General features: G+C 48.7%; 1 pseudogene; it reads left to right on the top strand.

Moving 5' to 3' along the window:
* Positions 1 to 1,322: 1,322 nt before the first annotated feature.
* Positions 1,323 to 6,566, top strand: LOC101094928 (annotated as a pseudogene).
* The last annotated feature ends 3,568 nt before the right edge of the window (positions 6,567 to 10,134 follow it).

Raw genomic sequence — 10,134 nt, forward strand, 5'->3', positions numbered from 1 at the left:
AGTTGGCTAAGTGTTTAACTCTTAAGTTACTCTTTCTCTCTGCTCCTCCCCCATGCTCTCTCTCTCTCTCCTGCCCTCTCTAAAATTTAAAAAAAAAAAAAAATTAACAGCATTAACAAAATAGAATTCATAAGTGTGAAGCTCAGAACACTTCTTTGATGTGAAAGTGAATTTCAGAATCATGATTCTTAAAAATCACAGGGAGCTTCCTTTTGTACTAAATAAAGCAGGACTGCCTTACCATGGCAGCAACACATTATCAGTAAGGTAAAACTAACCTATCCCATGATGGTCTAATCCCGACTCTCCTTCCCTATTAATGAATGAATAATTCACCAATGCTTGGTGAATTCTACTTCACAATGATAGGAAGAGACTATTTCAAAGGATCATAAAGCAACATTGTTATGAATGTTTGGCCACCACAAGCCAGTTATCCTTGTGGTAACTCTTCTGACACCTCCTACTTAAAACTTACCCAGATATCAGAAGGATCATGAGGGCCTGTTTTCACAATGTGTATTCACACTGAAAATCAAGATCAAGGGAGCATTTGTCCTTCTGCTCCATGGAAGCTCACCTTCCTGAGCTCACCTTAGGACACCTGCATTACGGTTTGACAGGTATATCACCCCAGGCCTGTATGGCAGCCTGCCAGCCCCCACTGGTAATGTGCTTGTTGAACAAGATTTGAGAAGGATGGCCCACTCAGCGTACTCAATTATGTTGAAGAAGGCTAAGGCACCATCTTCATCCAGACTCCCAACCTTGAACTGCAGCCTCTTGAAGACCTCTTCCAGGGCCTCAGATGTCTTCCAGTCAAGGTAATGAATCTCACTCTTGAAGCTCTGCATACACCACCCCTGGACCAGAGAAAAGAGGTTCCAGGGGCAAGGAAGAAAGACAGGTGGAGCTAACCAAGGTGTACTGTGGTCTAGGGCCAGGCCAGGGCTGCCATGAAAGAGGAGGCTGCCCAGCACATGATGCTCACAGGACCTGACATAGAGACTGACAATTACACCAGGCACAACCTGACTGGCCACAGCCCCATCCAGCTGTACCCCTCTGTGCCCCAGGCTGAGCCTACAGAGACATGGGGCCCACTTCATCACGGAACAGTGTTCTATGCACGTGTGTGCCCTTATCACCATAATCATATGGAGCATCACCTACCACAGCTGGCTGGCCTTCATGCCTTTGTGCCGCTGCTCTGGGCTTGCCTCATCTGGTCAATGTGCAGCTGCCACCAGCTGGCCATGCTCTGATCACCTTCCATCCTGCTCTACAGGCTGGCACTATGTGGGCTACCCTACATGTGGGTCATGGAGGAGTGTCCCGAGCTCACCACGACCCTGGCCCTGTCAGCCTGGCCATCTGGAGCTAGAGAACACCTGCTACCTCTGCTTAAACCTTGGTGCCATGGTGCTGTACATTCTTACCTTCTGGCTCCTGCTACACCTGGTGTATCAAAAGGCAGCTGCTAGGGTGCCAGGGTAGCTCAGTCGTTTAAGTGTCTGATTTTGGCTCAGGTCATTATCTCACAGTTAATGAGTCTGAACTCCACATCGGGCCCTGTGCTGTCAGTGTGGAGCCTGCTTCAGATCCCCTGTTCCCCTCTTCTCTAGGCCCTGCTCATGCTCTCTCTCTCTCTCTCAAAAATAAATAAACATTTAAAGAAGAAGGAGGAGGAGGAGGAGGAGGAGGAGGACTGGGGACAGGAAGGGTGTGGGGAGGGGAAGGGGAAGAGGGAGGAAGGGGAAAAAGCTGCTGAAGGTGAAGACCCCACTGCACTAATGGAAGTCACCACGGAAGACACAGAGTTTATGTAGATGCTGTTTCAGAGCCTGGGGGAGCCAATCACAGGTGTCTATGCCAAGTACTGGATCTACATGTCTGATGGCATGTTCATTGGTGTCAGCTTTGCCGGCTGCCCCATCATCTATAAGATCGTCTCTATGTTCCCCTTTTTGCTCTGCCTCACCCTCTTCCACATCTACTATAGCCGGTAGCAGAAGTTGTTCAAAGCGTTCTGGTGGCTGGGTGTAGCCTACACCATGCTGGTGTTCATCGCTGTCTATACTTTCCAGTTACACAACTTCACCATATACTGGCACAACCTGATGGGCAATGAGCAGTTGGGGGACCTGAGCCTGGAGCAGCTCAGCATGTCCAAGTTCTTCTCCAGCATCTTCATCCCTGGCTTTTTCCTGCTCCCCTGCATCCTGCACAGCACTCCTTCCACCAGCTCTTTATGCAGCTCTTCAGTCTGAAGCATGTCCCCTGACCCGGCACCACCTCCTGTGCTGGGTTCACAGGCAGGGTGTGGTAAGTGGCACCCCACTGGTCCAGCAGCAGGAGGAGGAAGAATAGGTTTCTAAGGACAAGGGGCTGAGCACAGCTGGCTCCCACCAAGCCACACAAGTTCCAGAAGCAACAGCAAACAAGTGGGGCCTTGTGGGCAAACAGCTGTTGGAGTTGGCCACTGGCTTCTGGGATGTCCTCACCGACATGCAGGTGTTCTTGTGATAACTGCTAAAGCTACATATCTTCAAGCTGATAGTCTTATACACTATCTGGATGGCCCCAAAGGAGGTGTTAATGATGAACCTTTCACTGGTTGTGCTGTGGGCCTTCACCTTGCCTTACCCCCACTTCTGGTCCATGGCTTCTTGCCAGTCTACTGTCTGGATCGGCATCATCACCCTGTGAAAGACTGTCTATCGAGATCATCAACCCCATGAGTACTCCAGAAACTATACTGAACCCTTTCTCAATAGCACCAACTTTCAGAAGACAGAAGAAAAAAAAAAAAATCAGTTTTTGCTATACCAGAGGCCCATTAACCCTGCTAACTGGTTTGGGGGTATGGAAGGGCTTCCCAAACCTGGGCTACATCCAGAACCACCTACAGACCCTACTGCTGCTGGCATCTGAGGCCACCACGTACCAATGCCAGGAACATCACCATCCACAACACCGGCTGGCCCCTGCTGTCTATAAATGACAGCACTCCCCAGTGGCTGAGCCAGGACTTGCTCAGCTGCCTCAAGTTCTTCTTCTACAAACTTGGGCTGGGGATATTCCTGATGGCCATGAACATGTATGGGCAGTGCAGGAATGTCATGATCATCCTGCATGGCCATCCTCACCCACCAGCACTCTGGTCAGTGCCTCTTCCTGGCACTCTTGCTGCTGCACCAGTACCTGCTGTACCTGGGCATTCTCCCCACCCTGTGCATAAACTACCTGTAGCACTGGGGCCAGGCCATCCTTGTGAACTCCACATGCAAGTGGGGTGCCTGCCCAATTTATTCAGGGCCCCCAACTCTACCAACCTCATAAATGACTTCCTCCTGCTGCTCTGCACCTCCTGCCAAGCACACAGAGGGGTGGCCAGCATCAATACTGACCACCTGGAGCCAGTGGAGGGGAGCCTAACCTATGCCCAACTTCATCCCCTGAAGGTCCTACCTCAACGTGACGAAGGTGGCCATCTTCTCATTCCTCTTCTGGTTGGCATTAGTCAAGGGGGCCACTCACATCAGCATCTTCAAGCTGGGCCATGTACTAGCCTGCTTATACCTGCTGCTCTTCAGCACCAAGCTGCAGAAGAACACACGTGCCTGCCTCCTGCCATGGGACTGCCACATTCTCTATACACGGTCACCACCATCATCTCCAAGAACATGCTCTTGTTCCTGTCCTGTATGTTTGTGGAGTAAATGCAGGGCAACTTCTGCTGGGTCACCCAGCTTTTATTGAAGTCAAAGGTTACTATGACTCCAAGGAGATGCTGGGCAGGAACCAGGACTGCCTGCTGCCCGTGGAGGAGGCCGGGTCCTCTGCGACGACCTCTGCTCCCTGTTCTTGCTGCTGCAGCGCTGCCTCTTCCTCAGCCACCGCTTGCTGCACATCGAAGCCAAGGTCCACGCCACCCGCCCTGCAGGCCTCCAGGGGTTTCGCCCTCTACAATGCTGTCAACCTCAAAAGCATCCACCCGTGGCACAAAGCAAAGAAGTCCCCGGCACAACTGCGCCAAGCAGGAGAAGCACAGGCAGGACCCAGCGGGCGGTGTTCCATCCCAAAACCAGGAGCCAGGGCCCGGCAGTCCAGGGGGCTTCTCCCTGACGCAGAAACAGTGGAAGTGGCTGTGGAGAGACCGCCCCCGACCCGTCCACTTCCGCCCGGGACTACTTTCTTTTCGAGTCCGACAGTGAGGAGGGGAAGGAGGCCCAGTCCACGGACCCCAGGCGGGGGGCACAGAGCGCCCTTCAGATGGCACAGCAGGAGCGGGTGTCCAACGTCCCGGCAGTGCTGAGGCGGCGGTGGCAGGGCCCGGCAGGACAACTGCCCGCGGGACGGCCTGCGCCCAGAGGCGGAGCCAGCGGAAGGCCTGGCGCAGCCACGTGACCCAGCGAGCGCTGAGCACAAGCCCCGTGGAGTTCCCGCGGGGAAGGAGGCCTGAGCCGAAGTCGCGGGCCGACATACTGGCTGCACAGCTTCGCGCGGCACCACAGCGCCGAGAGCGATGTGCTGCGCGCCGGGTGCCAACTCCACTCGCAGGATCTCCTTCGGGGACGGAGGGAAGCACCAACGCCTGCTGGACCAGCTGGAGGAGAGCAAAGCCCAGGCCACGCTGCCAGGCCCCTCAGAGGCCCGCGCTGCACCAAGCACAGCATCAGGTGAGCCGCTGAGCAGCACAACCGACGACACAAGCAGTCCCCTCAGCACCGGCTACAGTACCCTCAGCAGCAGCAGCAGCAGCAGCGAGGAGGAAGTGGTCCCGAGCTGGTGGGCTTCCCTGTGTGACCGTGGGAGCTTCCAGCCCACACTGGCAGCCGGACGCGCATGGGCAGTGAACCTCTCCTCACCAGGTACCTGTGCGTCCCGGAGCTGGAGAAGGCCCAGCGGTTCGCGGTGGGGCAGGGCCAGGCACTGAGGCTGCTGTAGACCACTTACCAGTGTATGACCGCCCACTCGGAACTGCTCTGCTCCGTCCTCATCGTCCTCAACCACGTGGTCACCGCCTCAGCCACCTTCCTGGCGCCGCCGTGTTCATCTTCCTGTGGGCCATGCTGTCCATCCAGTGGCCAAACAAGCGCTTCTGGATGAAGGCCATTGTCCTCACAGTGTCACCGAAAACCTGTTGCAGTTTGGCTTCTTCCTCTGGAACAACCACACAGTGATGCCGGCGCTGAGAACAAGAACGGCGCTGAGAACAAGCTCCATGCATCCTGGGCCTGAAGAAGACTGACAGCTACATCACCTATGATCTGGTGTGCCTCGTGGCCCTTTTCCTCCACCTTCCCCAGATGTGGTGCTGTGGTCTGTGGGACCACAGGGAGGACCTGCTTGCTCCCCAAGAAGCATGACAGGAGCAGTGCAGAGAGGGGCTGAAGAGAAACCGGCACATCCAGACAGCCCTGCTGAGACCTCAGACGGAGGAGGGCCCCACAAGGAGCCATCACCCCCACGAAGGAGGACATTCAGGCTGAAGTGAGGGACCGGCCTAGGGACAAGTTCCCAGTGAAGCTCAAGACCCCCAACACAAAGTTCTTTGGCCACATTTTAGGAGGGAGAGCCCAAAACCCAGAAGACCCTCAGGAGCAGGGGACAGGGGCTGCTCTGGGAGAGAGAAGGGGTGGAGTGGCCCCCAGGAGAAAGTGAGGGCAGCTGGGCTCCACCTACGAAGCTCCTGTCTGTCCCTGGCCCAGAGCTATTGCTAACTCAGAGCATATATCAGCAACAGGTGGCAGCTGGCCAGGCAGTCTGGCAGCTTGATGACCGCCACTCAAGGAAGCCAGCAACCCCTGAGCCCACACTCTCCTTCCAACGCTGGACACTCATGTCATGGTAGTCATCCTCCTCTTTGGGCTGCAGCTCCTTCATAGGGTTGGCTTCAGGCCTCCTGGGTACACAGATGTAATTGGGGAAGCGGTTGGGGATGGCCTGTAAAGGGTACCCTCCAGCAAGCTGGCTGGCTGGCCTTGCACAGTGCTGTTCCACAGTGTGATTCTTGGTGTACTCCATGGAACTGCTTTTGGCCAGGTCTTTCTGGAAGTTCCAGGCTGTCTCTTCTCTGTGTGAGTAAAAGCATTGTTCCATCCAGTGTTTAGCTATGTTCCGTTTTCCTTCGTGACTCTGATACTAAGATGCAGTGGGCACAAGTATCTGGACTCTATACCAGTTGGCTCTCACTGTAATGTTCTTTTCTATCCTCCGTGTAGTTGGAGTCCTCTCCTGGCATTGATTACTGGTACACAGTGTTCTGCTGGACAGAATGCTAATGGATACCTGGGTTTCTTTTGGGTGATCAAAATTGCCTAAGCTTAGATCATGATGGTTGCACAACTCCACAGATATATTAATAGATGACATGGCAACAGTGCTCTTTGTGGATAAAAGTTCACTACAAATTCACTAAAATTAAAACTCTGTATAACCAGTGCTTTCTGTAGCCTGGGTCCATGTAAGGATTATACCCTCCGGGGACTTAAATTCCCAAGAAGAGAGAAGCCCATCAAGCCAGCCTTCTCATGCCCTCCACTTTAAACATCCCAGTCAGCCTCCATATTCAAAGATCTCAAGAAGCCTAAACATAAAAGCAAGCTGTGATGCAAGGGATAGTGTATAGGAGACTTTCCTCTAACACTAGTTTCAATACTTTCTTTGCTGATCCACCAGAGATAAGTTGGATGTCAGCTTAATATCATCTTGTCCTACAACTCATGCAGGCTGGGAATGTAATGTCAGGCATTAAGGGTAAATTTCACTAAAATCAGATATTCCATTCATTTTTTAAAATTTTTTTAACGTTTATTTTTGAGAGACAGCATGAGCTGGGGAGGAGACAGAGAGAGAGGAAGTCACAGATTCTGAAGCAGGCTCCAAGCTCTGAGCTGTCAGTACAGAGCCTGATGCAGGGCTCGAACTCATGAACCATGAGATCATGACCTGAGCCGAAGTCCGATGCTTGACCAACTGAGCCACCCAGGTGCCCCTCCATTCATTTTTTAAAAGATGGTTTACGTTTTAGCATACTGCTACTTCAGCCGTCTTGATAGTATTGTTTCTTCTATTAAATTCCTAGGTCTATTCAGAAAGGGGAAAGGGAGAGATGCCTATATCCCCAAATATTTTCCTTTCATCCCAGAAGATGGATCCTTTTTACTCCCAAATCTAATGGTAGTGAATGTTGTATGAGTGTGGAGCAGAGTGGTACCTCAAACATTGTTACTGATTTAGCAATACATTGGGCACAAGTAAAGTTGCTATTAAAAGTAATGTACTCTTCCCTCCCTCGCATATGCCTGGGGTCACTTTTGTTTGGCATTTATGCTCCCTCACATTATTACAAAACTGTACCCCAGAGAATTGCTAACTCAGTTTTCTCTTTACATCACTACATTCGATGTATTTTTCACATCAAGGTGTTTCTATAGACTGGACAGAGTTAGAGTTCAGCTTTTTCTAGCCAAAGTGTTTAAATTTGACTAGACAGCAGCAATTGCTTTTTAATCAAAGCAAACTGATCTGTCAAAGGCAATCAACTCAGGGAAGTTATTCCGGGAGGATCCTAATAATCCCGATGTATCACACTGCCCTATGTGAAACTCAGCCGCTGAACTCTTGACATAGTGTCACAAGCACTTAGGGGAATTAGTACATACAGCTGAACCCTATGTTCACACACAAACTCTAGCCTCTCGTGCATAAGCTAATGATTACTGCATTCGGTCTGGGGAGGAGCACACTGCTGTGTGTGGTGATGTCTGTTCATCTTTAATGATGTTATGTCACCTAGGCTTCATATTGTGTCATGTTCACAAGCATTTATCAACAGGATGCTCCATTCCTCTAGATGTAAATAAAAGTTTGTCATGGTTATTTTTTTTTAAATCACCTCCTATCTTTTAACAGGGGTTCCTAACCTCTTAATAATGCTTATACCAATTTAGGGCTTTACTGTCACCAGGATCTTTAAGTACATTTTCTTGTTTAATTATTGCAACAACACTTGAGAGGTCTATAGACATGGTAACATCATTTACCTCATTAGTAAGTTACAGAACAGAAACTCAAACCTAGAGCTGATGGCTTGAGGTTTTGAAGTCTTCCTGCTGCTGTAAATCTTGGTTTTGGAGCTTTTGTTCTAGTGTTAGGATTAGTAGGATAGGTGGGGGGGGGGGGTAGCATTGTTGAGAATCTTGTCCCCAAATAAGGCAGCCCTGTCAGGTTCCTTCTGCTCCCCACAGAGAACCCTAACAAACTTACAATAAAGAAACAAAATAGATGAGGAGGCAGCAATAATGAATGGGATCTCATGGAAGGGTGGGCTGAAAATTCTTCCTAAGTGATGGTACAGGTGTTCTTTGAGAATGATCTCTAACAGTTGGAGGAGAACTTTAAGAGAAATAATGACACACACTCAATTCAGTCAGAGGGCAATGAAAGAAGAGATTGGTTACAAGACAAGCTTGGAAGAATAATGAAAATAGTAATATAATAGCTAATGTATATTGAGCACTTGATATTTTCCACTATTCTGAGTGCTGTATGTATATTAACTTATTAAATTCTCATCACAACCCTCTGAAGCAGGTACTGTTACTCTGATGAAAAATTGAGGCAATAGGAGGTTGATTGAGTTACCTGTTACCATACAGCTAGTAAATGTTAGAACCAGCATTCCAACTCAGGCAAACTGATTCTCCAACTTGTGCTCTGATTATTGTCTGGTAGTAATGGTGAATTTTCAAAGACTTCCTGAATTATGAGAAATTTCACTTGCTTTTCTGACTTAAAGACAATAATGAGTATTTCCATCTCAGGCAGTAATTGTAGCCTAAATGGTCTGACTGACCCTCCCTTTGAAAACACACAAAATCAATACAGAATATTAAAAGGAAAAAAACTTTTTAACATATACTAATAAACTGGCAAGAAAGTAAGGAATACTTAGGTGCCTAAAATCACGTGAAAATGTGGACCCAAAAAGACAAGCAGAACCCCGAAGTCAGTTTTCACTCTGATAATATTCAATGTTCCTGTAGATCTTGATCTTTGATTTCTCATAGGGTCATGGGCCATGGAGACACAAGTGGCCTGACTGGGTGGAAAGACTAATAGGAGACTTCAGTGACCCACAGATCTACTGCCTACATTAGAGATAATAAGAAAAACTAACTTTTCAATCCCTAGGTGCTAGTAGAGGGCCAAAAAAAAAAATCTCTCCTAAGAATTCATAACCACAAACAGACCTTTATTTGGGTTCCTAGTCCAAATTTACACTACTAGAGTGGTGCCAAAGAAACTTCAGGTTAAGAATATGGTTTAAAATTTTATTGTGTTGGTAGTGCACTCAGATGCCTGGAAGAATCAAAAGCAACCCCACTCAAAAGGGGCCAACTGTAAGGTCGATTCCCAAAGAATTCCCACAGATAAACTACCAGACAATAAAATCTAGAGTAGAGTATCACAAAACACATAAATAAAGGACCGTGAGTTTAGGGCCATTGGAAAACAAAATCAGAATTAGACCCCAGAAGACACCAGAGAGTGTAATTATGTAATGGAGAATGACAGGTGTAATCTGGTAGTGTTTCACTTCAGCTGTTCCACTTATCTCTTGCTATACCTGGGCTTCTCTCATGTCAGTTAGGATGTATTCAGAAGTCAAGAAGGCACTCATGCACACACATCTGGAATTAGGGAACGTTGCCATCCTGGGGCAACCTTTGACCAATGGAGTATGAAAGTTAATGGATAAATGCCCTCATTTTTCACTCTTTTAGTGGACAATTCTAAGGTACGAGATCTTCAAAAGTCATGATGGAATTGAGTCCCAGTTGCCCACAGTGAAGATCAATCCATAGGACACCCTTATATTGGCTTTCCCTCCTTTCTTTGTTTCACTTTCTCCAATGTTTCCCTGGGTTCACTTCCTCCAATAAACTATGTGCCTGAGAATTTAAAATATGAATAAAGAACAAAAAAATAAAAACACAAAAAGGAAGTTTCAAAAAAAGAACCAAATAGAACTTCTAGAAATGAAAAATAAAAGTTTTATTTTTTTCCTTTATTTATTTATATATATATAGAGAGAGACAGAATGCCCAAGCGGGGGTGGTATGG

The sequence above is a fragment of the Felis catus genome, chromosome B2, assembly GCF_018350175.1.
Source record: "Felis catus isolate Fca126 chromosome B2, F.catus_Fca126_mat1.0, whole genome shotgun sequence".
In the NCBI taxonomy this organism is placed as follows: Eukaryota; Metazoa; Chordata; class Mammalia; order Carnivora; family Felidae; genus Felis; species Felis catus.